The 25,063-nt window shown below is 35.3% G+C and overlaps 20 non-coding genes across 20 annotated transcripts; all 20 read right to left on the minus strand.

The window, feature by feature from the left end:
* Nucleotides 1–811: 811 nt before the first annotated feature.
* On the minus strand, nucleotides 812–930 carry LOC134699493 (5S ribosomal RNA). Its single transcript, XR_010103616.1, has one exon. It is a non-coding gene; the product is annotated as a 5S ribosomal RNA (ribosomal RNA).
* A 143-nt stretch (nucleotides 931–1,073) lies between these two features.
* On the minus strand, nucleotides 1,074–1,192 carry LOC134699501 (5S ribosomal RNA). Its single transcript, XR_010103623.1, has one exon. It is a non-coding gene; the product is annotated as a 5S ribosomal RNA (ribosomal RNA).
* Nucleotides 1,193–3,153: 1,961 nt separating this feature from the next.
* Nucleotides 3,154–3,272, minus strand: LOC134699509 (5S ribosomal RNA). Its single transcript, XR_010103624.1, has one exon. It is a non-coding gene; the product is annotated as a 5S ribosomal RNA (ribosomal RNA).
* A 143-nt stretch (nucleotides 3,273–3,415) lies between these two features.
* LOC134699515 (5S ribosomal RNA) lies at nucleotides 3,416–3,534 on the minus strand. The gene has a single exon (XR_010103625.1). It is a non-coding gene; the product is annotated as a 5S ribosomal RNA (ribosomal RNA).
* Nucleotides 3,535–5,495: 1,961 nt separating this feature from the next.
* LOC134699521 (5S ribosomal RNA) lies at nucleotides 5,496–5,614 on the minus strand. Its single transcript, XR_010103626.1, has one exon. It is a non-coding gene; the product is annotated as a 5S ribosomal RNA (ribosomal RNA).
* Nucleotides 5,615–5,757: 143 nt separating this feature from the next.
* On the minus strand, nucleotides 5,758–5,876 carry LOC134699527 (5S ribosomal RNA). Its single transcript, XR_010103627.1, has one exon. It is a non-coding gene; the product is annotated as a 5S ribosomal RNA (ribosomal RNA).
* A 1,961-nt stretch (nucleotides 5,877–7,837) lies between these two features.
* LOC134699531 (5S ribosomal RNA) lies at nucleotides 7,838–7,956 on the minus strand. The gene has a single exon (XR_010103628.1). It is a non-coding gene; the product is annotated as a 5S ribosomal RNA (ribosomal RNA).
* Nucleotides 7,957–8,099: 143 nt separating this feature from the next.
* Nucleotides 8,100–8,218, minus strand: LOC134699539 (5S ribosomal RNA). Its single transcript, XR_010103629.1, has one exon. It is a non-coding gene; the product is annotated as a 5S ribosomal RNA (ribosomal RNA).
* A 1,961-nt stretch (nucleotides 8,219–10,179) lies between these two features.
* On the minus strand, nucleotides 10,180–10,298 carry LOC134699547 (5S ribosomal RNA). Its single transcript, XR_010103630.1, has one exon. It is a non-coding gene; the product is annotated as a 5S ribosomal RNA (ribosomal RNA).
* A 143-nt stretch (nucleotides 10,299–10,441) lies between these two features.
* Nucleotides 10,442–10,560, minus strand: LOC134699562 (5S ribosomal RNA). Its single transcript, XR_010103632.1, has one exon. It is a non-coding gene; the product is annotated as a 5S ribosomal RNA (ribosomal RNA).
* Nucleotides 10,561–12,521: 1,961 nt separating this feature from the next.
* LOC134699572 (5S ribosomal RNA) lies at nucleotides 12,522–12,640 on the minus strand. Its single transcript, XR_010103633.1, has one exon. It is a non-coding gene; the product is annotated as a 5S ribosomal RNA (ribosomal RNA).
* Nucleotides 12,641–12,783: 143 nt separating this feature from the next.
* On the minus strand, nucleotides 12,784–12,902 carry LOC134699583 (5S ribosomal RNA). The gene has a single exon (XR_010103634.1). It is a non-coding gene; the product is annotated as a 5S ribosomal RNA (ribosomal RNA).
* A 1,962-nt stretch (nucleotides 12,903–14,864) lies between these two features.
* On the minus strand, nucleotides 14,865–14,983 carry LOC134699594 (5S ribosomal RNA). Its single transcript, XR_010103635.1, has one exon. It is a non-coding gene; the product is annotated as a 5S ribosomal RNA (ribosomal RNA).
* Nucleotides 14,984–15,126: 143 nt separating this feature from the next.
* On the minus strand, nucleotides 15,127–15,245 carry LOC134699605 (5S ribosomal RNA). The gene has a single exon (XR_010103636.1). It is a non-coding gene; the product is annotated as a 5S ribosomal RNA (ribosomal RNA).
* Nucleotides 15,246–17,206: 1,961 nt separating this feature from the next.
* LOC134699616 (5S ribosomal RNA) lies at nucleotides 17,207–17,325 on the minus strand. The gene has a single exon (XR_010103637.1). It is a non-coding gene; the product is annotated as a 5S ribosomal RNA (ribosomal RNA).
* Nucleotides 17,326–17,468: 143 nt separating this feature from the next.
* Nucleotides 17,469–17,587, minus strand: LOC134699627 (5S ribosomal RNA). Its single transcript, XR_010103638.1, has one exon. It is a non-coding gene; the product is annotated as a 5S ribosomal RNA (ribosomal RNA).
* A 1,961-nt stretch (nucleotides 17,588–19,548) lies between these two features.
* LOC134699638 (5S ribosomal RNA) lies at nucleotides 19,549–19,667 on the minus strand. Its single transcript, XR_010103639.1, has one exon. It is a non-coding gene; the product is annotated as a 5S ribosomal RNA (ribosomal RNA).
* A 143-nt stretch (nucleotides 19,668–19,810) lies between these two features.
* LOC134699649 (5S ribosomal RNA) lies at nucleotides 19,811–19,929 on the minus strand. Its single transcript, XR_010103640.1, has one exon. It is a non-coding gene; the product is annotated as a 5S ribosomal RNA (ribosomal RNA).
* Nucleotides 19,930–21,890: 1,961 nt separating this feature from the next.
* Nucleotides 21,891–22,009, minus strand: LOC134699660 (5S ribosomal RNA). The gene has a single exon (XR_010103641.1). It is a non-coding gene; the product is annotated as a 5S ribosomal RNA (ribosomal RNA).
* A 143-nt stretch (nucleotides 22,010–22,152) lies between these two features.
* LOC134699682 (5S ribosomal RNA) lies at nucleotides 22,153–22,271 on the minus strand. The gene has a single exon (XR_010103643.1). It is a non-coding gene; the product is annotated as a 5S ribosomal RNA (ribosomal RNA).
* Nucleotides 22,272–25,063: the final 2,792 nt, after the last annotated feature.

Raw genomic sequence — 25,063 nt, forward strand, 5'->3', positions numbered from 1 at the left:
TGATACACGAAAATTTTCAGCAGGAATTTATCTTTCAGAATATGTCATAAGAATTAAACAAAATACCACGAGTGAAGAAATATTTACGATTAATGTACAACTTGTCAATTTCACTCGTGCGATTCTTCATCAGAAAACGTGTTGTATTATTTCACAAAAACTAGATTGTGCCGTAAAAATGATATAAATTTGTAGTAAAATCATTTCTTTATATGTTTTTGCTTTCAGATATACACAGAAATAAAGAGACTTCCCAGAAATTTAGATTTTGCCTTCGATATGAAAGCACACAAAGATGGCAAACTTCGAAACCGGGACTTCCTTGACCGAGATGAAAGACGTTTCAAATATTCGAAGTTTTTACTGGAACTTTACAAACTATAATTATTATTTATTGTTTATTATTTGTTTTTGCTATAATGAATTTTTGCTAATTAGAATCCTTTCAGAAAAAATGTGAATCATATAAGCCCTGGTCAAAAAGAAAGAGGCGATTTCAAATGACGACAAATGGCGGATACCATATTATCACAGACGACCTTTCAAAGACCTAATTTAAAAATATATATATAGCCACATGCATGTGTAAGGAGTGGAATTCTTAAGTGTATATAACTTGACGTGCATGTATTTCACTTAAAAATATTTCAACATGCAGATGGGTATTGAAAACTAAATAAATTTATGAATGATTTATTTTCTGTTTTCTTCATTGATAGCTAAATACATTGAATATTACATCCAAATAAATTAGTAAAAAAAATATTGAACCATTATGTTTGGTAGGAATACAAAATTATACGTAAAAAAATGTCTACAACACCCGGTATTCCCAGGCGGTCACCCATCCAAGTACTAACCGGGCTCGACGTTGCTTAACTTCGGTGATCGGACGAGAACCGGTGTTTTCAACGTGATATGGTCGTAGACACAGAAGTGTTAAAATTTTTGATATATAAGGTTAGGTAGTAGCATTTTTGTCAAAAATTTATATATAATATTTTTTTTCAGAAGCAAAACTTTACACTAATTATATGTTTGTTAGAAATGCAAAATTATAAGAACACAAAAAATGTCTACAACACCCGGTATTCCCAGGCGGTCACCCATCCAAGTACTAACCGGGCTCGACGTTGCTTAACTTCGGTGATCGGACGAGAACCGGTGTTTTCAACGTGATATGGTCGTAGACACAGAAGTGTTAAATTTTTTGATATATAAAGTTAGGAAGTAGCAATTTTGAACAGATCAAGAATTTGTATAAAAAGATTTTTTTTCGGGTTTAAGATAGAAGCAAAACTAAATATTTACTGCACGATCCAGAGTGGAAGATAGTAAAACTTAGCAAGTTCACATGTAGTAGAAATAAATTGCAGAGAAGAAAGAGAGATTTAGAAAATGGGACAAGCTATATTTTATTTGTGACTAATACCATGCAACAATTTCAGATTCTTTTTGAAAAATTTTGGTAGCCCTTAAAAGGGCTGTTTAAGCTTTAAAAGCATCATGCTTCCTTCATTTACTTCTTCTTTGGTGTCTTTGCCTTCTTTGGTTTAGCTGCAGCCTTTGTCTTCTTGGGAGATTTTGTGGCTTTCTTTGCAGATTTGGCAGCAGGTTTTGCAGCAGGTTTCTTTGCAGCTGGCTTCTTTGCTTTTGGTTTAGCTGCTTTCTTTTCACCTGCTGGTTTCTTTGCTGCAGGTTTCTTTGCGGCAGTCTTTTTGGTAGGTGTCTTTGCCTTCTTTGGCTTGGCTGCTTTAGGTTTAACTACTTTCTTTGCTGGTTTCTTAGCTGGTTTAGCTACTTCCCCAATCTTAAAGCTTCCAGAAGCGCCGGTACCCTTCGACTGTTTCAAGCTATTGCTCTTCACTCCTGATTTCAGAGCTAACTTCAAGTGAGTGTTGACTGTTTTTGCATCGCTACCAACGCTGAAGTTTGCTAAGATATACTTGAGGATGGCTTGACGGCTGGAGCCTCCACGCTCTTTCAAAGCAGATATAGCCTTTCCGACCATCTCGCTGTATTTTGGATGAGTAGCTACTTTCTTTGGTTTAGCTGCAGCTTTCTTCTTTGGTGACTTAGCTGGGGTCTTTACTACTGGTGCTGGTGCGTCAGACATTTTGCGGCTTTGGTTGTTGAACGATGTGTGCGAATGAACGACAGATTACAATGATATGCAAAAATCACAGACAGTGTGTAATTATCAAACTAACGCGGACCTCGACGAGAGCACCCTTAAACTTTCATGACAATCTAATTCAAACAGATCGACAAGAAAATCTGTGTGCTTGTTCGACAAGTTTTAATCATTTGTTTCAAATAAATTGTACTTTTTGTTATATAAATGATACACGAAAATTTTCAGCAGGAATTTATCTTTCAGAATATGTCATAAGAATTAAACAAAATACCACGAGTGAAGAAATATTTACGATTAATGTACAACTTGTCAATTTCACTCGTGCGATTCTTCATCAGAAAACGTGTTGTATTATTTCACAAAAACTAGATTGTGCCGTAAAAATGATATAAATTTGTAGTAAAATCATTTCTTTATATGTTTTTGCTTTCAGATATACACAGAAATAAAGAGACTTCCCAGAAATTTAGATTTTGCCTTCGATATGAAAGCACACAAAGATGGCAAACTTCGAAACCGGGACTTCCTTGACCGAGATGAAAGACGTTTCAAATATTCGAAGTTTTTACTGGAACTTTACAAACTATAATTATTATTTATTGTTTATTATTTGTTTTTGCTATAATGAATTTTTGCTAATTAGAATCCTTTCAGAAAAAATGTGAATCATATAAGCCCTGGTCAAAAAGAAAGAGGCGATTTCAAATGACGACAAATGGCGGATACCATATTATCACAGACGACCTTTCAAAGACCTAATTTAAAAATATATATATAGCCACATGCATGTGTAAGGAGTGGAATTCTTAAGTGTATATAACTTGACGTGCATGTATTTCACTTAAAAATATTTCAACATGCAGATGGGTATTGAAAACTAAATAAATTTATGAATGATTTATTTTCTGTTTTCTTCATTGATAGCTAAATACATTGAATATTACATCCAAATAAATTAGTAAAAAAAATATTGAACCATTATGTTTGGTAGGAATACAAAATTATACGTAAAAAAATGTCTACAACACCCGGTATTCCCAGGCGGTCACCCATCCAAGTACTAACCGGGCTCGACGTTGCTTAACTTCGGTGATCGGACGAGAACCGGTGTTTTCAACGTGATATGGTCGTAGACACAGAAGTGTTAAAATTTTTGATATATAAGGTTAGGTAGTAGCATTTTTGTCAAAAATTTATATATAATATTTTTTTTCAGAAGCAAAACTTTACACTAATTATATGTTTGTTAGAAATGCAAAATTATAAGAACACAAAAAATGTCTACAACACCCGGTATTCCCAGGCGGTCACCCATCCAAGTACTAACCGGGCTCGACGTTGCTTAACTTCGGTGATCGGACGAGAACCGGTGTTTTCAACGTGATATGGTCGTAGACACAGAAGTGTTAAATTTTTTGATATATAAAGTTAGGAAGTAGCAATTTTGAACAGATCAAGAATTTGTATAAAAAGATTTTTTTTCGGGTTTAAGATAGAAGCAAAACTAAATATTTACTGCACGATCCAGAGTGGAAGATAGTAAAACTTAGCAAGTTCACATGTAGTAGAAATAAATTGCAGAGAAGAAAGAGAGATTTAGAAAATGGGACAAGCTATATTTTATTTGTGACTAATACCATGCAACAATTTCAGATTCTTTTTGAAAAATTTTGGTAGCCCTTAAAAGGGCTGTTTAAGCTTTAAAAGCATCATGCTTCCTTCATTTACTTCTTCTTTGGTGTCTTTGCCTTCTTTGGTTTAGCTGCAGCCTTTGTCTTCTTGGGAGATTTTGTGGCTTTCTTTGCAGATTTGGCAGCAGGTTTTGCAGCAGGTTTCTTTGCAGCTGGCTTCTTTGCTTTTGGTTTAGCTGCTTTCTTTTCACCTGCTGGTTTCTTTGCTGCAGGTTTCTTTGCGGCAGTCTTTTTGGTAGGTGTCTTTGCCTTCTTTGGCTTGGCTGCTTTAGGTTTAACTACTTTCTTTGCTGGTTTCTTAGCTGGTTTAGCTACTTCCCCAATCTTAAAGCTTCCAGAAGCGCCGGTACCCTTCGACTGTTTCAAGCTATTGCTCTTCACTCCTGATTTCAGAGCTAACTTCAAGTGAGTGTTGACTGTTTTTGCATCGCTACCAACGCTGAAGTTTGCTAAGATATACTTGAGGATGGCTTGACGGCTGGAGCCTCCACGCTCTTTCAAAGCAGATATAGCCTTTCCGACCATCTCGCTGTATTTTGGATGAGTAGCTACTTTCTTTGGTTTAGCTGCAGCTTTCTTCTTTGGTGACTTAGCTGGGGTCTTTACTACTGGTGCTGGTGCGTCAGACATTTTGCGGCTTTGGTTGTTGAACGATGTGTGCGAATGAACGACAGATTACAATGATATGCAAAAATCACCGACAGTGTGTAATTATCAAACTAACGCGGACCTCGACGAGAGCACCCTTAAACTTTCATGACAATCTAATTCAAACAGATCGACAAGAAAATCTGTGTGCTTGTTCGACAAGTTTTAATCATTTGTTTCAAATAAATTGTACTTTTTGTTATATAAATGATACACGAAAATTTTCAGCAGGAATTTATCTTTCAGAATATGTCATAAGAATTAAACAAAATACCACGAGTGAAGAAATATTTACGATTAATGTACAACTTGTCAATTTCACTCGTGCGATTCTTCATCAGAAAACGTGTTGTATTATTTCACAAAAACTAGATTGTGCCGTAAAAATGATATAAATTTGTAGTAAAATCATTTCTTTATATGTTTTTGCTTTCAGATATACACAGAAATAAAGAGACTTCCCAGAAATTTAGATTTTGCCTTCGATATGAAAGCACACAAAGATGGCAAACTTCGAAACCGGGACTTCCTTGACCGAGATGAAAGACGTTTCAAATATTCGAAGTTTTTACTGGAACTTTACAAACTATAATTATTATTTATTGTTTATTATTTGTTTTTGCTATAATGAATTTTTGCTAATTAGAATCCTTTCAGAAAAAATGTGAATCATATAAGCCCTGGTCAAAAAGAAAGAGGCGATTTCAAATGACGACAAATGGCGGATACCATATTATCACAGACGACCTTTCAAAGACCTAATTTAAAAATATATATATAGCCACATGCATGTGTAAGGAGTGGAATTCTTAAGTGTATATAACTTGACGTGCATGTATTTCACTTAAAAATATTTCAACATGCAGATGGGTATTGAAAACTAAATAAATTTATGAATGATTTATTTTCTGTTTTCTTCATTGATAGCTAAATACATTGAATATTACATCCAAATAAATTAGTAAAAAAAATATTGAACCATTATGTTTGGTAGGAATACAAAATTATACGTAAAAAAATGTCTACAACACCCGGTATTCCCAGGCGGTCACCCATCCAAGTACTAACCGGGCTCGACGTTGCTTAACTTCGGTGATCGGACGAGAACCGGTGTTTTCAACGTGATATGGTCGTAGACACAGAAGTGTTAAAATTTTTGATATATAAGGTTAGGTAGTAGCATTTTTGTCAAAAATTTATATATAATATTTTTTTTCAGAAGCAAAACTTTACACTAATTATATGTTTGTTAGAAATGCAAAATTATAAGAACACAAAAAATGTCTACAACACCCGGTATTCCCAGGCGGTCACCCATCCAAGTACTAACCGGGCTCGACGTTGCTTAACTTCGGTGATCGGACGAGAACCGGTGTTTTCAACGTGATATGGTCGTAGACACAGAAGTGTTAAATTTTTTGATATATAAAGTTAGGAAGTAGCAATTTTGAACAGATCAAGAATTTGTATAAAAAGATTTTTTTTCGGGTTTAAGATAGAAGCAAAACTAAATATTTACTGCACGATCCAGAGTGGAAGATAGTAAAACTTAGCAAGTTCACATGTAGTAGAAATAAATTGCAGAGAAGAAAGAGAGATTTAGAAAATGGGACAAGCTATATTTTATTTGTGACTAATACCATGCAACAATTTCAGATTCTTTTTGAAAAATTTTGGTAGCCCTTAAAAGGGCTGTTTAAGCTTTAAAAGCATCATGCTTCCTTCATTTACTTCTTCTTTGGTGTCTTTGCCTTCTTTGGTTTAGCTGCAGCCTTTGTCTTCTTGGGAGATTTTGTGGCTTTCTTTGCAGATTTGGCAGCAGGTTTTGCAGCAGGTTTCTTTGCAGCTGGCTTCTTTGCTTTTGGTTTAGCTGCTTTCTTTTCACCTGCTGGTTTCTTTGCTGCAGGTTTCTTTGCGGCAGTCTTTTTGGTAGGTGTCTTTGCCTTCTTTGGCTTGGCTGCTTTAGGTTTAACTACTTTCTTTGCTGGTTTCTTAGCTGGTTTAGCTACTTCCCCAATCTTAAAGCTTCCAGAAGCGCCGGTACCCTTCGACTGTTTCAAGCTATTGCTCTTCACTCCTGATTTCAGAGCTAACTTCAAGTGAGTGTTGACTGTTTTTGCATCGCTACCAACGCTGAAGTTTGCTAAGATATACTTGAGGATGGCTTGACGGCTGGAGCCTCCACGCTCTTTCAAAGCAGATATAGCCTTTCCGACCATCTCGCTGTATTTTGGATGAGTAGCTACTTTCTTTGGTTTAGCTGCAGCTTTCTTCTTTGGTGACTTAGCTGGGGTCTTTACTACTGGTGCTGGTGCGTCAGACATTTTGCGGCTTTGGTTGTTGAACGATGTGTGCGAATGAACGACAGATTACAATGATATGCAAAAATCACCGACAGTGTGTAATTATCAAACTAACGCGGACCTCGACGAGAGCACCCTTAAACTTTCATGACAATCTAATTCAAACAGATCGACAAGAAAATCTGTGTGCTTGTTCGACAAGTTTTAATCATTTGTTTCAAATAAATTGTACTTTTTGTTATATAAATGATACACGAAAATTTTCAGCAGGAATTTATCTTTCAGAATATGTCATAAGAATTAAACAAAATACCACGAGTGAAGAAATATTTACGATTAATGTACAACTTGTCAATTTCACTCGTGCGATTCTTCATCAGAAAACGTGTTGTATTATTTCACAAAAACTAGATTGTGCCGTAAAAATGATATAAATTTGTAGTAAAATCATTTCTTTATATGTTTTTGCTTTCAGATATACACAGAAATAAAGAGACTTCCCAGAAATTTAGATTTTGCCTTCGATATGAAAGCACACAAAGATGGCAAACTTCGAAACCGGGACTTCCTTGACCGAGATGAAAGACGTTTCAAATATTCGAAGTTTTTACTGGAACTTTACAAACTATAATTATTATTTATTGTTTATTATTTGTTTTTGCTATAATGAATTTTTGCTAATTAGAATCCTTTCAGAAAAAATGTGAATCATATAAGCCCTGGTCAAAAAGAAAGAGGCGATTTCAAATGACGACAAATGGCGGATACCATATTATCACAGACGACCTTTCAAAGACCTAATTTAAAAATATATATATAGCCACATGCATGTGTAAGGAGTGGAATTCTTAAGTGTATATAACTTGACGTGCATGTATTTCACTTAAAAATATTTCAACATGCAGATGGGTATTGAAAACTAAATAAATTTATGAATGATTTATTTTCTGTTTTCTTCATTGATAGCTAAATACATTGAATATTACATCCAAATAAATTAGTAAAAAAAATATTGAACCATTATGTTTGGTAGGAATACAAAATTATACGTAAAAAAATGTCTACAACACCCGGTATTCCCAGGCGGTCACCCATCCAAGTACTAACCGGGCTCGACGTTGCTTAACTTCGGTGATCGGACGAGAACCGGTGTTTTCAACGTGATATGGTCGTAGACACAGAAGTGTTAAAATTTTTGATATATAAGGTTAGGTAGTAGCATTTTTGTCAAAAATTTATATATAATATTTTTTTTCAGAAGCAAAACTTTACACTAATTATATGTTTGTTAGAAATGCAAAATTATAAGAACACAAAAAATGTCTACAACACCCGGTATTCCCAGGCGGTCACCCATCCAAGTACTAACCGGGCTCGACGTTGCTTAACTTCGGTGATCGGACGAGAACCGGTGTTTTCAACGTGATATGGTCGTAGACACAGAAGTGTTAAATTTTTTGATATATAAAGTTAGGAAGTAGCAATTTTGAACAGATCAAGAATTTGTATAAAAAGATTTTTTTTCGGGTTTAAGATAGAAGCAAAACTAAATATTTACTGCACGATCCAGAGTGGAAGATAGTAAAACTTAGCAAGTTCACATGTAGTAGAAATAAATTGCAGAGAAGAAAGAGAGATTTAGAAAATGGGACAAGCTATATTTTATTTGTGACTAATACCATGCAACAATTTCAGATTCTTTTTGAAAAATTTTGGTAGCCCTTAAAAGGGCTGTTTAAGCTTTAAAAGCATCATGCTTCCTTCATTTACTTCTTCTTTGGTGTCTTTGCCTTCTTTGGTTTAGCTGCAGCCTTTGTCTTCTTGGGAGATTTTGTGGCTTTCTTTGCAGATTTGGCAGCAGGTTTTGCAGCAGGTTTCTTTGCAGCTGGCTTCTTTGCTTTTGGTTTAGCTGCTTTCTTTTCACCTGCTGGTTTCTTTGCTGCAGGTTTCTTTGCGGCAGTCTTTTTGGTAGGTGTCTTTGCCTTCTTTGGCTTGGCTGCTTTAGGTTTAACTACTTTCTTTGCTGGTTTCTTAGCTGGTTTAGCTACTTCCCCAATCTTAAAGCTTCCAGAAGCGCCGGTACCCTTCGACTGTTTCAAGCTATTGCTCTTCACTCCTGATTTCAGAGCTAACTTCAAGTGAGTGTTGACTGTTTTTGCATCGCTACCAACGCTGAAGTTTGCTAAGATATACTTGAGGATGGCTTGACGGCTGGAGCCTCCACGCTCTTTCAAAGCAGATATAGCCTTTCCGACCATCTCGCTGTATTTTGGATGAGTAGCTACTTTCTTTGGTTTAGCTGCAGCTTTCTTCTTTGGTGACTTAGCTGGGGTCTTTACTACTGGTGCTGGTGCGTCAGACATTTTGCGGCTTTGGTTGTTGAACGATGTGTGCGAATGAACGACAGATTACAATGATATGCAAAAATCACCGACAGTGTGTAATTATCAAACTAACGCGGACCTCGACGAGAGCACCCTTAAACTTTCATGACAATCTAATTCAAACAGATCGACAAGAAAATCTGTGTGCTTGTTCGACAAGTTTTAATCATTTGTTTCAAATAAATTGTACTTTTTGTTATATAAATGATACACGAAAATTTTCAGCAGGAATTTATCTTTCAGAATATGTCATAAGAATTAAACAAAATACCACGAGTGAAGAAATATTTACGATTAATGTACAACTTGTCAATTTCACTCGTGCGATTCTTCATCAGAAAACGTGTTGTATTATTTCACAAAAACTAGATTGTGCCGTAAAAATGATATAAATTTGTAGTAAAATCATTTCTTTATATGTTTTTGCTTTCAGATATACACAGAAATAAAGAGACTTCCCAGAAATTTAGATTTTGCCTTCGATATGAAAGCACACAAAGATGGCAAACTTCGAAACCGGGACTTCCTTGACCGAGATGAAAGACGTTTCAAATATTCGAAGTTTTTACTGGAACTTTACAAACTATAATTATTATTTATTGTTTATTATTTGTTTTTGCTATAATGAATTTTTGCTAATTAGAATCCTTTCAGAAAAAATGTGAATCATATAAGCCCTGGTCAAAAAGAAAGAGGCGATTTCAAATGACGACAAATGGCGGATACCATATTATCACAGACGACCTTTCAAAGACCTAATTTAAAAATATATATATAGCCACATGCATGTGTAAGGAGTGGAATTCTTAAGTGTATATAACTTGACGTGCATGTATTTCACTTAAAAATATTTCAACATGCAGATGGGTATTGAAAACTAAATAAATTTATGAATGATTTATTTTCTGTTTTCTTCATTGATAGCTAAATACATTGAATATTACATCCAAATAAATTAGTAAAAAAAATATTGAACCATTATGTTTGGTAGGAATACAAAATTATACGTAAAAAAATGTCTACAACACCCGGTATTCCCAGGCGGTCACCCATCCAAGTACTAACCGGGCTCGACGTTGCTTAACTTCGGTGATCGGACGAGAACCGGTGTTTTCAACGTGATATGGTCGTAGACACAGAAGTGTTAAAATTTTTGATATATAAGGTTAGGTAGTAGCATTTTTGTCAAAAATTTATATATAATATTTTTTTTCAGAAGCAAAACTTTACACTAATTATATGTTTGTTAGAAATGCAAAATTATAAGAACACAAAAAATGTCTACAACACCCGGTATTCCCAGGCGGTCACCCATCCAAGTACTAACCGGGCTCGACGTTGCTTAACTTCGGTGATCGGACGAGAACCGGTGTTTTCAACGTGATATGGTCGTAGACACAGAAGTGTTAAATTTTTTGATATATAAAGTTAGGAAGTAGCAATTTTGAACAGATCAAGAATTTGTATAAAAAGATTTTTTTTCGGGTTTAAGATAGAAGCAAAACTAAATATTTACTGCACGATCCAGAGTGGAAGATAGTAAAACTTAGCAAGTTCACATGTAGTAGAAATAAATTGCAGAGAAGAAAGAGAGATTTAGAAAATGGGACAAGCTATATTTTATTTGTGACTAATACCATGCAACAATTTCAGATTCTTTTTGAAAAATTTTGGTAGCCCTTAAAAGGGCTGTTTAAGCTTTAAAAGCATCATGCTTCCTTCATTTACTTCTTCTTTGGTGTCTTTGCCTTCTTTGGTTTAGCTGCAGCCTTTGTCTTCTTGGGAGATTTTGTGGCTTTCTTTGCAGATTTGGCAGCAGGTTTTGCAGCAGGTTTCTTTGCAGCTGGCTTCTTTGCTTTTGGTTTAGCTGCTTTCTTTTCACCTGCTGGTTTCTTTGCTGCAGGTTTCTTTGCGGCAGTCTTTTTGGTAGGTGTCTTTGCCTTCTTTGGCTTGGCTGCTTTAGGTTTAACTACTTTCTTTGCTGGTTTCTTAGCTGGTTTAGCTACTTCCCCAATCTTAAAGCTTCCAGAAGCGCCGGTACCCTTCGACTGTTTCAAGCTATTGCTCTTCACTCCTGATTTCAGAGCTAACTTCAAGTGAGTGTTGACTGTTTTTGCATCGCTACCAACGCTGAAGTTTGCTAAGATATACTTGATGATGGCTTGACGGCTGGAGCCTCCACGCTCTTTCAAAGCAGATATAGCCTTTCCGACCATCTCGCTGTATTTTGGATGAGTAGCTACTTTCTTTGGTTTAGCTGCAGCTTTCTTCTTTGGTGACTTAGCTGGGGTCTTTACTACTGGTGCTGGTGCGTCAGACATTTTGCGGCTTTGGTTGTTGAACGATGTGTGCGAATGAACGACAGATTACAATGATATGCAAAAATCACCGACAGTGTGTAATTATCAAACTAACGCGGACCTCGACGAGAGCACCCTTAAACTTTCATGACAATCTAATTCAAACAGATCGACAAGAAAATCTGTGTGCTTGTTCGACAAGTTTTAATCATTTGTTTCAAATAAATTGTACTTTTTGTTATATAAATGATACACGAAAATTTTCAGCAGGAATTTATCTTTCAGAATATGTCATAAGAATTAAACAAAATACCACGAGTGAAGAAATATTTACGATTAATGTACAACTTGTCAATTTCACTCGTGCGATTCTTCATCAGAAAACGTGTTGTATTATTTCACAAAAACTAGATTGTGCCGTAAAAATGATATAAATTTGTAGTAAAATCATTTCTTTATATGTTTTTGCTTTCAGATATACACAGAAATAAAGAGACTTCCCAGAAATTTAGATTTTGCCTTCGATATGAAAGCACACAAAGATGGCAAACTTCGAAACCGGGACTTCCTTGACCGAGATGAAAGACGTTTCAAATATTCGAAGTTTTTACTGGAACTTTACAAACTATAATTATTATTTATTGTTTATTATTTGTTTTTGCTATAATGAATTTTTGCTAATTAGAATCCTTTCAGAAAAAATGTGAATCATATAAGCCCTGGTCAAAAAGAAAGAGGCGATTTCAAATGACGACAAATGGCGGATACCATATTATCACAGACGACCTTTCAAAGACCTAATTTAAAAATATATATATAGCCACATGCATGTGTAAGGAGTGGAATTCTTAAGTGTATATAACTTGACGTGCATGTATTTCACTTAAAAATATTTCAACATGCAGATGGGTATTGAAAACTAAATAAATTTATGAATGATTTATTTTCTGTTTTCTTCATTGATAGCTAAATACATTGAATATTACATCCAAATAAATTAGTAAAAAAAATATTGAACCATTATGTTTGGTAGGAATACAAAATTATACGTAAAAAAATGTCTACAACACCCGGTATTCCCAGGCGGTCACCCATCCAAGTACTAACCGGGCTCGACGTTGCTTAACTTCGGTGATCGGACGAGAACCGGTGTTTTCAACGTGATATGGTCGTAGACACAGAAGTGTTAAAATTTTTGATATATAAGGTTAGGTAGTAGCATTTTTGTCAAAAATTTATATATAATATTTTTTTTCAGAAGCAAAACTTTACACTAATTATATGTTTGTTAGAAATGCAAAATTATAAGAACACAAAAAATGTCTACAACACCCGGTATTCCCAGGCGGTCACCCATCCAAGTACTAACCGGGCTCGACGTTGCTTAACTTCGGTGATCGGACGAGAACCGGTGTTTTCAACGTGATATGGTCGTAGACACAGAAGTGTTAAATTTTTTGATATATAAAGTTAGGAAGTAGCAATTTTGAACAGATCAAGAATTTGTATAAAAAGATTTTTTTTCGGGTTTAAGATAGAAGCAAAACTAAATATTTACTGCACGATCCAGAGTGGAAGATAGTAAAACTTAGCAAGTTCACATGTAGTAGAAATAAATTGCAGAGAAGAAAGAGAGATTTAGAAAATGGGACAAGCTATATTTTATTTGTGACTAATACCATGCAACAATTTCAGATTCTTTTTGAAAAATTTTGGTAGCCCTTAAAAGGGCTGTTTAAGCTTTAAAAGCATCATGCTTCCTTCATTTACTTCTTCTTTGGTGTCTTTGCCTTCTTTGGTTTAGCTGCAGCCTTTGTCTTCTTGGGAGATTTTGTGGCTTTCTTTGCAGATTTGGCAGCAGGTTTTGCAGCAGGTTTTCTTTGCAGCTGGCTTCTTTGCTTTTGGTTTAGCTGCTTTCTTTTCACCTGCTGGTTTCTTTGCTGCAGGTTTCTTTGCGGCAGTCTTTTTGGTAGGTGTCTTTGCCTTCTTTGGCTTGGCTGCTTTAGGTTTAACTACTTTCTTTGCTGGTTTCTTAGCTGGTTTAGCTACTTCCCCAATCTTAAAGCTTCCAGAAGCGCCGGTACCCTTCGACTGTTTCAAGCTATTGCTCTTCACTCCTGATTTCAGAGCTAACTTCAAGTGAGTGTTGACTGTTTTTGCATCGCTACCAACGCTGAAGTTTGCTAAGATATACTTGAGGATGGCTTGACGGCTGGAGCCTCCACGCTCTTTCAAAGCAGATATAGCCTTTCCGACCATCTCGCTGTATTTTGGATGAGTAGCTACTTTCTTTGGTTTAGCTGCAGCTTTCTTCTTTGGTGACTTAGCTGGGGTCTTTACTACTGGTGCTGGTGCGTCAGACATTTTGCGGCTTTGGTTGTTGAACGATGTGTGCGAATGAACGACAGATTACAATGATATGCAAAAATCACCGACAGTGTGTAATTATCAAACTAACGCGGACCTCGACGAGAGCACCCTTAAACTTTCATGACAATCTAATTCAAACAGATCGACAAGAAAATCTGTGTGCTTGTTCGACAAGTTTTAATCATTTGTTTCAAATAAATTGTACTTTTTGTTATATAAATGATACACGAAAATTTTCAGCAGGAATTTATCTTTCAGAATATGTCATAAGAATTAAACAAAATACCACGAGTGAAGAAATATTTACGATTAATGTACAACTTGTCAATTTCACTCGTGCGATTCTTCATCAGAAAACGTGTTGTATTATTTCACAAAAACTAGATTGTGCCGTAAAAATGATATAAATTTGTAGTAAAATCATTTCTTTATATGTTTTTGCTTTCAGATATACACAGAAATAAAGAGACTTCCCAGAAATTTAGATTTTGCCTTCGATATGAAAGCACACAAAGATGGCAAACTTCGAAACCGGGACTTCCTTGACCGAGATGAAAGACGTTTCAAATATTCGAAGTTTTTACTGGAACTTTACAAACTATAATTATTATTTATTGTTTATTATTTGTTTTTGCTATAATGAATTTTTGCTAATTAGAATCCTTTCAGAAAAAATGTGAATCATATAAGCCCTGGTCAAAAAGAAAGAGGCGATTTCAAATGACGACAAATGGCGGATACCATATTATCACAGACGACCTTTCAAAGACCTAATTTAAAAATATATATATAGCCACATGCATGTGTAAGGAGTGGAATTCTTAAGTGTATATAACTTGACGTGCATGTATTTCACTTAAAAATATTTCAACATGCAGATGGGTATTGAAAACTAAATAAATTTATGAATGATTTATTTTCTGTTTTCTTCATTGATAGCTAAATACATTGAATATTACATCCAAATAAATTAGTAAAAAAAATATTGAACCATTATGTTTGGTAGGAATACAAAATTATACGTAAAAAAATGTCTACAACACCCGGTATTCCCAGGCGGTCACCCATCCAAGTACTAACCGGGCTCGACGTTGCTTAACTTCGGTGATCGGACGAGAACCGGTGTTTTCAACGTGATATGGTCGTAGACACAGAAGTGTTAAAATTTTTGATATATAAGGTTAGGTAGTAGCATTTTTGTCAAAAATTTATATATAATATTTTTTTTCAGAAGCAAAACTTTACACTAATTATATGTTTGTTAGAAATGCAAAATTATAAGAACACAAAAAATGTCTACAACACCCGGTATTCCCAGGCGGTCACCCATCCAAGTACTAACCGGGCTCGACGTTGCTTAACTTCGGTGATCGGACGAGAACCGGTGTTTTCAACGTGATATGGTCGTAGACACAGAAGTGTTAAATTTTTTGATATATAAAGTTAGGAAGTAGCAATTTTGAACAGATCAAGAATTTGTATAAAAAGATTTTTTTTCGGGTTTAAGATAGAAGCAAAACTAAATATTTACTGCACGATCCAGAGTGGAAGATAGTAAAACTTAGCAAGTTCACATGTAGTAGAAATAAATTGCAGAGAAGAAAGAGAGATTTAGAAAATGGGACAAGCTATATTTTATTTGTGACTAATACCATGCAACAATTTCAGATTCTTTTTGAAAAATTTTGGTAGCCCTTAAAAGGGCTGTTTAAGCTTTAAAAGCATCATGCTTCCTTCATTTACTTCTTCTTTGGTGTCTTTGCCTTCTTTGGTTTAGCTGCAGCCTTTGTCTTCTTGGGAGATTTTGTGGCTTTCTTTGCAGATTTGGCAGCAGGTTTTGCAGCAGGTTTCTTTGCAGCTGGCTTCTTTGCTTTTGGTTTAGCTGCTTTCTTTTCACCTGCTGGTTTCTTTGCTGCAGGTTTCTTTGCGGCAGTCTTTTTGGTAGGTGTCTTTGCCTTCTTTGGCTTGGCTGCTTTAGGTTTAACTACTTTCTTTGCTGGTTTCTTAGCTGGTTTAGCTACTTCCCCAATCTTAAAGCTTCCAGAAGCGCCGGTACCCTTCGACTGTTTCAAGCTATTGCTCTTCACTCCTGATTTCAGAGCTAACTTCAAGTGAGTGTTGACTGTTTTTGCATCGCTACCAACGCTGAAGTTTGCTAAGATATACTTGAGGATGGCTTGACGGCTGGAGCCTCCACGCTCTTTCAAAGCAGATATAGCCTTTCCGACCATCTCGCTGTATTTTGGATGAGTAGCTACTTTCTTTGGTTTAGCTGCAGCTTTCTTCTTTGGTGACTTAGCTGGGGTCTTTACTACTGGTGCTGGTGCGTCAGACATTTTGCGGCTTTGGTTGTTGAACGATGTGTGCGAATGAACGACAGATTACAATGATATGCAAAAATCACCGACAGTGTGTAATTATCAAACTAACGCGGACCTCGACGAGAGCACCCTTAAACTTTCATGACAATCTAATTCAAACAGATCGACAAGAAAATCTGTGTGCTTGTTCGACAAGTTTTAATCATTTGTTTCAAATAAATTGTACTTTTTGTTATATAAATGATACACGAAAATTTTCAGCAGGAATTTATCTTTCAGAATATGTCATAAGAATTAAACAAAATACCACGAGTGAAGAAATATTTACGATTAATGTACAACTTGTCAATTTCACTCGTGCGATTCTTCATCAGAAAACGTGTTGTATTATTTCACAAAAACTAGATTGTGCCGTAAAAATGATATAAATTTGTAGTAAAATCATTTCTTTATATGTTTTTGCTTTCAGATATACACAGAAATAAAGAGACTTCCCAGAAATTTAGATTTTGCCTTCGATATGAAAGCACACAAAGATGGCAAACTTCGAAACCGGGACTTCCTTGACCGAGATGAAAGACGTTTCAAATATTCGAAGTTTTTACTGGAACTTTACAAACTATAATTATTATTTATTGTTTATTATTTGTTTTTGCTATAATGAATTTTTGCTAATTAGAATCCTTTCAGAAAAAATGTGAATCATATAAGCCCTGGTCAAAAAGAAAGAGGCGATTTCAAATGACGACAAATGGCGGATACCATATTATCACAGACGACCTTTCAAAGACCTAATTTAAAAATATATATATAGCCACATGCATGTGTAAGGAGTGGAATTCTTAAGTGTATATAACTTGACGTGCATGTATTTCACTTAAAAATATTTCAACATGCAGATGGGTATTGAAAACTAAATAAATTTATGAATGATTTATTTTCTGTTTTCTTCATTGATAGCTAAATACATTGAATATTACATCCAAATAAATTAGTAAAAAAAATATTGAACCATTATGTTTGGTAGGAATACAAAATTATACGTAAAAAAATGTCTACAACACCCGGTATTCCCAGGCGGTCACCCATCCAAGTACTAACCGGGCTCGACGTTGCTTAACTTCGGTGATCGGACGAGAACCGGTGTTTTCAACGTGATATGGTCGTAGACACAGAAGTGTTAAAATTTTTGATATATAAGGTTAGGTAGTAGCATTTTTGTCAAAAATTTATATATAATATTTTTTTTCAGAAGCAAAACTTTACACTAATTATATGTTTGTTAGAAATGCAAAATTATAAGAACACAAAAAATGTCTACAACACCCGGTATTCCCAGGCGGTCACCCATCCAAGTACTAACCGGGCTCGACGTTGCTTAACTTCGGTGATCGGACGAGAACCGGTGTTTTCAACGTGATATGGTCGTAGACACAGAAGTGTTAAATTTTTTGATATATAAAGTTAGGAAGTAGCAATTTTGAACAGATCAAGAATTTGTATAAAAAGATTTTTTTTCGGGTTTAAGATAGAAGCAAAACTAAATATTTACTGCACGATCCAGAGTGGAAGATAGTAAAACTTAGCAAGTTCACATGTAGTAGAAATAAATTGCAGAGAAGAAAGAGAGATTTAGAAAATGGGACAAGCTATATTTTATTTGTGACTAATACCATGCAACAATTTCAGATTCTTTTTGAAAAATTTTGGTAGCCCTTAAAAGGGCTGTTTAAGCTTTAAAAGCATCATGCTTCCTTCATTTACTTCTTCTTTGGTGTCTTTGCCTTCTTTGGTTTAGCTGCAGCCTTTGTCTTCTTGGGAGATTTTGTGGCTTTCTTTGCAGATTTGGCAGCAGGTTTTGCAGCAGGTTTCTTTGCAGCTGGCTTCTTTGCTTTTGGTTTAGCTGCTTTCTTTTCACCTGCTGGTTTCTTTGCTGCAGGTTTCTTTGCGGCAGTCTTTTTGGTAGGTGTCTTTGCCTTCTTTGGCTTGGCTGCTTTAGGTTTAACTACTTTCTTTGCTGGTTTCTTAGCTGGTTTAGCTACTTCCCCAATCTTAAAGCTTCCAGAAGCGCCGGTACCCTTCGACTGTTTCAAGCTATTGCTCTTCACTCCTGATTTCAGAGCTAACTTCAAGTGAGTGTTGACTGTTTTTGCATCGCTACCAACGCTGAAGTTTGCTAAGATATACTTGAGGATGGCTTGACGGCTGGAGCCTCCACGCTCTTTCAAAGCAGATATAGCCTTTCCGACCATCTCGCTGTATTTTGGATGAGTAGCTACTTTCTTTGGTTTAGCTGCAGCTTTCTTCTTTGGTGACTTAGCTGGGGTCTTTACTACTGGTGCTGGTGCGTCAGACATTTTGCGGCTTTGGTTGTTGAACGATGTGTGCGAATGAACGACAGATTACAATGATATGCAAAAATCACCGACAGTGTGTAATTATCAAACTAACGCGGACCTCGACGAGAGCACCCTTAAACTTTCATGACAATCTAATTCAAACAGATCGACAAGAAAATCTGTGTGCTTGTTCGACAAGTTTTAATCATTTGTTTCAAATAAATTGTACTTTTTGTTATATAAATGATACACGAAAATTTTCAGCAGGAATTTATCTTTCAGAATATGTCATAAGAATTAAACAAAATACCACGAGTGAAGAAATATTTACGATTAATGTACAACTTGTCAATTTCACTCGTGCGATTCTTCATCAGAAAACGTGTTGTATTATTTCACAAAAACTAGATTGTGCCGTAAAAATGATATAAATTTGTAGTAAAATCATTTCTTTATATGTTTTTGCTTTCAGATATACACAGAAATAAAGAGACTTCCCAGAAATTTAGATTTTGCCTTCGATATGAAAGCACACAAAGATGGCAAACTTCGAAACCGGGACTTCCTTGACCGAGATGAAAGACGTTTCAAATATTCGAAGTTTTTACTGGAACTTTACAAACTATAATTATTATTTATTGTTTATTATTTGTTTTTGCTATAATGAATTTTTGCTAATTAGAATCCTTTCAGAAAAAATGTGAATCATATAAGCCCTGGTCAAAAAGAAAGAGGCGATTTCAAATGACGACAAATGGCGGATACCATATTATCACAGACGACCTTTCAAAGACCTAATTTAAAAATATATATATAGCCACATGCATGTGTAAGGAGTGGAATTCTTAAGTGTATATAACTTGACGTGCATGTATTTCACTTAAAAATATTTCAACATGCAGATGGGTATTGAAAACTAAATAAATTTATGAATGATTTATTTTCTGTTTTCTTCATTGATAGCTAAATACATTGAATATTACATCCAAATAAATTAGTAAAAAAAATATTGAACCATTATGTTTGGTAGGAATACAAAATTATACGTAAAAAAATGTCTACAACACCCGGTATTCCCAGGCGGTCACCCATCCAAGTACTAACCGGGCTCGACGTTGCTTAACTTCGGTGATCGGACGAGAACCGGTGTTTTCAACGTGATATGGTCGTAGACACAGAAGTGTTAAAATTTTTGATATATAAGGTTAGGTAGTAGCATTTTTGTCAAAAATTTATATATAATATTTTTTTTCAGAAGCAAAACTTTACACTAATTATATGTTTGTTAGAAATGCAAAATTATAAGAACACAAAAAATGTCTACAACACCCGGTATTCCCAGGCGGTCACCCATCCAAGTACTAACCGGGCTCGACGTTGCTTAACTTCGGTGATCGGACGAGAACCGGTGTTTTCAACGTGATATGGTCGTAGACACAGAAGTGTTAAATTTTTTGATATATAAAGTTAGGAAGTAGCAATTTTGAACAGATCAAGAATTTGTATAAAAAGATTTTTTTTCGGGTTTAAGATAGAAGCAAAACTAAATATTTACTGCACGATCCAGAGTGGAAGATAGTAAAACTTAGCAAGTTCACATGTAGTAGAAATAAATTGCAGAGAAGAAAGAGAGATTTAGAAAATGGGACAAGCTATATTTTATTTGTGACTAATACCATGCAACAATTTCAGATTCTTTTTGAAAAATTTTGGTAGCCCTTAAAAGGGCTGTTTAAGCTTTAAAAGCATCATGCTTCCTTCATTTACTTCTTCTTTGGTGTCTTTGCCTTCTTTGGTTTAGCTGCAGCCTTTGTCTTCTTGGGAGATTTTGTGGCTTTCTTTGCAGATTTGGCAGCAGGTTTTGCAGCAGGTTTCTTTGCAGCTGGCTTCTTTGCTTTTGGTTTAGCTGCTTTCTTTTCACCTGCTGGTTTCTTTGCTGCAGGTTTCTTTGCGGCAGTCTTTTTGGTAGGTGTCTTTGCCTTCTTTGGCTTGGCTGCTTTAGGTTTAACTACTTTCTTTGCTGGTTTCTTAGCTGGTTTAGCTACTTCCCCAATCTTAAAGCTTCCAGAAGCGCCGGTACCCTTCGACTGTTTCAAGCTATTGCTCTTCACTCCTGATTTCAGAGCTAACTTCAAGTGAGTGTTGACTGTTTTTGCATCGCTACCAACGCTGAAGTTTGCTAAGATATACTTGAGGATGGCTTGACGGCTGGAGCCTCCACGCTCTTTCAAAGCAGATATAGCCTTTCCGACCATCTCGCTGTATTTTGGATGAGTAGCTACTTTCTTTGGTTTAGCTGCAGCTTTCTTCTTTGGTGACTTAGCTGGGGTCTTTACTACTGGTGCTGGTGCGTCAGACATTTTGCGGCTTTGGTTGTTGAACGATGTGTGCGAATGAACGACAGATTACAATGATATGCAAAAATCACCGACAGTGTGTAATTATCAAACTAACGCGGACCTCGACGAGAGCACCCTTAAACTTTCATGACAATCTAATTCAAACAGATCGACAAGAAAATCTGTGTGCTTGTTCGACAAGTTTTAATCATTTGTTTCAAATAAATTGTACTTTTTGTTATATAAATGATACACGAAAATTTTCAGCAGGAATTTATCTTTCAGAATATGTCATAAGAATTAAACAAAATACCACGAGTGAAGAAATATTTACGATTAATGTACAACTTGTCAATTTCACTCGTGCGATTCTTCATCAGAAAACGTGTTGTATTATTTCACAAAAACTAGATTGTGCCGTAAAAATGATATAAATTTGTAGTAAAATCATTTCTTTATATGTTTTTGCTTTCAGATATACACAGAAATAAAGAGACTTCCCAGAAATTTAGATTTTGCCTTCGATATGAAAGCACACAAAGATGGCAAACTTCGAAACCGGGACTTCCTTGACCGAGATGAAAGACGTTTCAAATATTCGAAGTTTTTACTGGAACTTTACAAACTATAATTATTATTTATTGTTTATTATTTGTTTTTGCTATAATGAATTTTTGCTAATTAGAATCCTTTCAGAAAAAATGTGAATCATATAAGCCCTGGTCAAAAAGAAAGAGGCGATTTCAAATGACGACAAATGGCGGATACCATATTATCACAGACGACCTTTCAAAGACCTAATTTAAAAATATATATATAGCCACATGCATGTGTAAGGAGTGGAATTCTTAAGTGTATATAACTTGACGTGCATGTATTTCACTTAAAAATATTTCAACATGCAGATGGGTATTGAAAACTAAATAAATTTATGAATGATTTATTTTCTGTTTTCTTCATTGATAGCTAAATACATTGAATATTACATCCAAATAAATTAGTAAAAAAAATATTGAACCATTATGTTTGGTAGGAATACAAAATTATACGTAAAAAAATGTCTACAACACCCGGTATTCCCAGGCGGTCACCCATCCAAGTACTAACCGGGCTCGACGTTGCTTAACTTCGGTGATCGGACGAGAACCGGTGTTTTCAACGTGATATGGTCGTAGACACAGAAGTGTTAAAATTTTTGATATATAAGGTTAGGTAGTAGCATTTTTGTCAAAAATTTATATATAATATTTTTTTTCAGAAGCAAAACTTTACACTAATTATATGTTTGTTAGAAATGCAAAATTATAAGAACACAAAAAATGTCTACAACACCCGGTATTCCCAGGCGGTCACCCATCCAAGTACTAACCGGGCTCGACGTTGCTTAACTTCGGTGATCGGACGAGAACCGGTGTTTTCAACGTGATATGGTCGTAGACACAGAAGTGTTAAATTTTTTGATATATAAAGTTAGGAAGTAGCAATTTTGAACAGATCAAGAATTTGTATAAAAAGATTTTTTTTCGGGTTTAAGATAGAAGCAAAACTAAATATTTACTGCACGATCCAGAGTGGAAGATAGTAAAACTTAGCAAGTTCACATGTAGTAGAAATAAATTGCAGAGAAGAAAGAGAGATTTAGAAAATGGGACAAGCTATATTTTATTTGTGACTAATACCATGCAACAATTTCAGATTCTTTTTGAAAAATTTTGGTAGCCCTTAAAAGGGCTGTTTAAGCTTTAAAAGCATCATGCTTCCTTCATTTACTTCTTCTTTGGTGTCTTTGCCTTCTTTGGTTTAGCTGCAGCCTTTGTCTTCTTGGGAGATTTTGTGGCTTTCTTTGCAGATTTGGCAGCAGGTTTTGCAGCAGGTTTCTTTGCAGCTGGCTTCTTTGCTTTTGGTTTAGCTGCTTTCTTTTCACCTGCTGGTTTCTTTGCTGCAGGTTTCTTTGCGGCAGTCTTTTTGGTAGGTGTCTTTGCCTTCTTTGGCTTGGCTGCTTTAGGTTTAACTACTTTCTTTGCTGGTTTCTTAGCTGGTTTAGCTACTTCCCCAATCTTAAAGCTTCCAGAAGCGCCGGTACCCTTCGACTGTTTCAAGCTATTGCTCTTCACTCCTGATTTCAGAGCTAACTTCAAGTGAGTGTTGACTGTTTTTGCATCGCTACCAACGCTGAAGTTTGCTAAGATATACTTGAGGATGGCTTGACGGCTGGAGCCTCCACGCTCTTTCAAAGCAGATATAGCCTTTCTGACCATCTCGCTGTATTTTGGATGAGTAGCTACTTTCTTTGGTTTAGCTGCAGCTTTCTTCTTTGGTGACTTAGCTGGGGTCTTTACTACTGGTGCTGGTGCGTCAGACATTTTGCGGCTTTGGTTGTTGAACGATGTGTGCGAATGAACGACAGATTACAATGATATGCAAAAATTATTATTATTGATGTTTTGGGAGGCGACTTTCCTGCTATGGAACTTGCGCCCTAATTTCACTTATCGTTACTGTTTTTTGAAGAAACTTAGTGTTTCGTGTTTTGTTCACTACACGTGAGTTCTTAAGTTGTGAGTTTTTTTTTGTTCTTTTTTTTTTCTAAGTCTTTAATGTATTGTGGTTTGACTTTTGTAGAATTCTGTAGATTTCTTTTTTTAAATATTTATTTTGTCGTTCAAACTTTTGTTTCGTTGCATGGCTGATTACTTAGATTGCTTTGATTTGTATGGTAGTAGCAGCTGATTAATATACATGAGTGTATAAAATGAATCTGAATGTCCATCGCTGAAGATAGAGATTAGATAATGCTTCCCGATAGCCCGGTGTCAATTATTTAATGAAAAATTGCCAAATATATGTATGCGCCAGGTAAAAAAAGACTGTCGCATACTTATGTCACCTACATTGGGATTAATAAAAGAATTAAAATATATGTTAAATCCCCTAGATACCAATTAAAGAGACCAGTTTGAGTCATGGTCCCCTTGTTCAGTGAGGATTGTCGTGGTCTGTGTATTGACCCCGACTGCCCTCACTGACCATGAGACCACCGAAAAATCAATCTGGTAATTAAATTTTGAACTGTAACCCACTATTGACACCGTGACTACGGGAACTACTACTACCATACTGTTTGGACCCAGAGATTGGCGTCCTGTGGCCAATGAGGCATAGTGTGTGCAACTTTGCAGTATAATGTATAATGAAAGATACATGTGCGACCAGCAGTGTTATTTTCATTTGTTATGCAGCATTTTAATTTTAAAATCTAAAATAAGTTTAACAAACATTTTATCCATTAACAAATTTTCTTTTTTTTTGTGGGGACAGATCTCAATGAGTTCTTCCTAATATAGGTAGACCCCAATTATTTTATGTAAAAGATAAAATCCATTTCCTGTACAAGTATTATAAAAGTAATACTTTTAAAGTATCATTCTATTCGTGCTCTTTACGTATGTATCAATTGGTAAAAAATTATATCCTGTTAGGATATTTTTTAATTGAAAGTTCTGTATTTGTAACTTTCTTAAACTGTCAAATAAAATAGATCGTTCTGTGTTATATAATTTGCAGTGTAATAAGAAATGTTCAACTGTTTCTTCAACACGACACTCCTCACACAATTTAGTGTCAGATATGCCTATTTTATAAAGATGTTTGTTCAATGGTATATAACCAGTTCTTAATTTAAAAATCAGTCGTGATATGCAAAAATCACCGACAGTGTGTAATTATCAAACTAACGCGGACCTCGACGAGAGCACCCTTAAACTTTCATGACAATCTAATTCAAACAGATCGACAAGAAAATCTGTGTGCTTGTTCGACAAGTTTTAATCATTTGTTTCAAATAAATTGTACTTTTTGTTATATAAATGATACACGAAAATTTTCAGCAGGAATTTATCTTTCAGAATATGTCATAAGAATTAAACAAAATACCACGAGTGAAGAAATATTTACGATTAATGTACAACTTGTCAATTTCACTCGTGCGATTCTTCATCAGAAAACGTGTTGTATTATTTCACAAAAACTAGATTGTGCCGTAAAAATGATATAAATTTGTAGTAAAATCATTTCTTTATATGTTTTTGCTTTCAGATATACACAGAAATAAAGAGACTTCCCAGAAATTTAGATTTTGCCTTCGATATGAAAGCACACAAAGATGGCAAACTTCGAAACCGGGACTTCCTTGACCGAGATGAAAGACGTTTCAAATATTCGAAGTTTTTAC

This window comes from Mytilus trossulus, chromosome 1, assembly GCF_036588685.1.
Source record: "Mytilus trossulus isolate FHL-02 chromosome 1, PNRI_Mtr1.1.1.hap1, whole genome shotgun sequence".
Taxonomy (NCBI): domain Eukaryota; kingdom Metazoa; phylum Mollusca; class Bivalvia; order Mytilida; family Mytilidae; genus Mytilus; species Mytilus trossulus.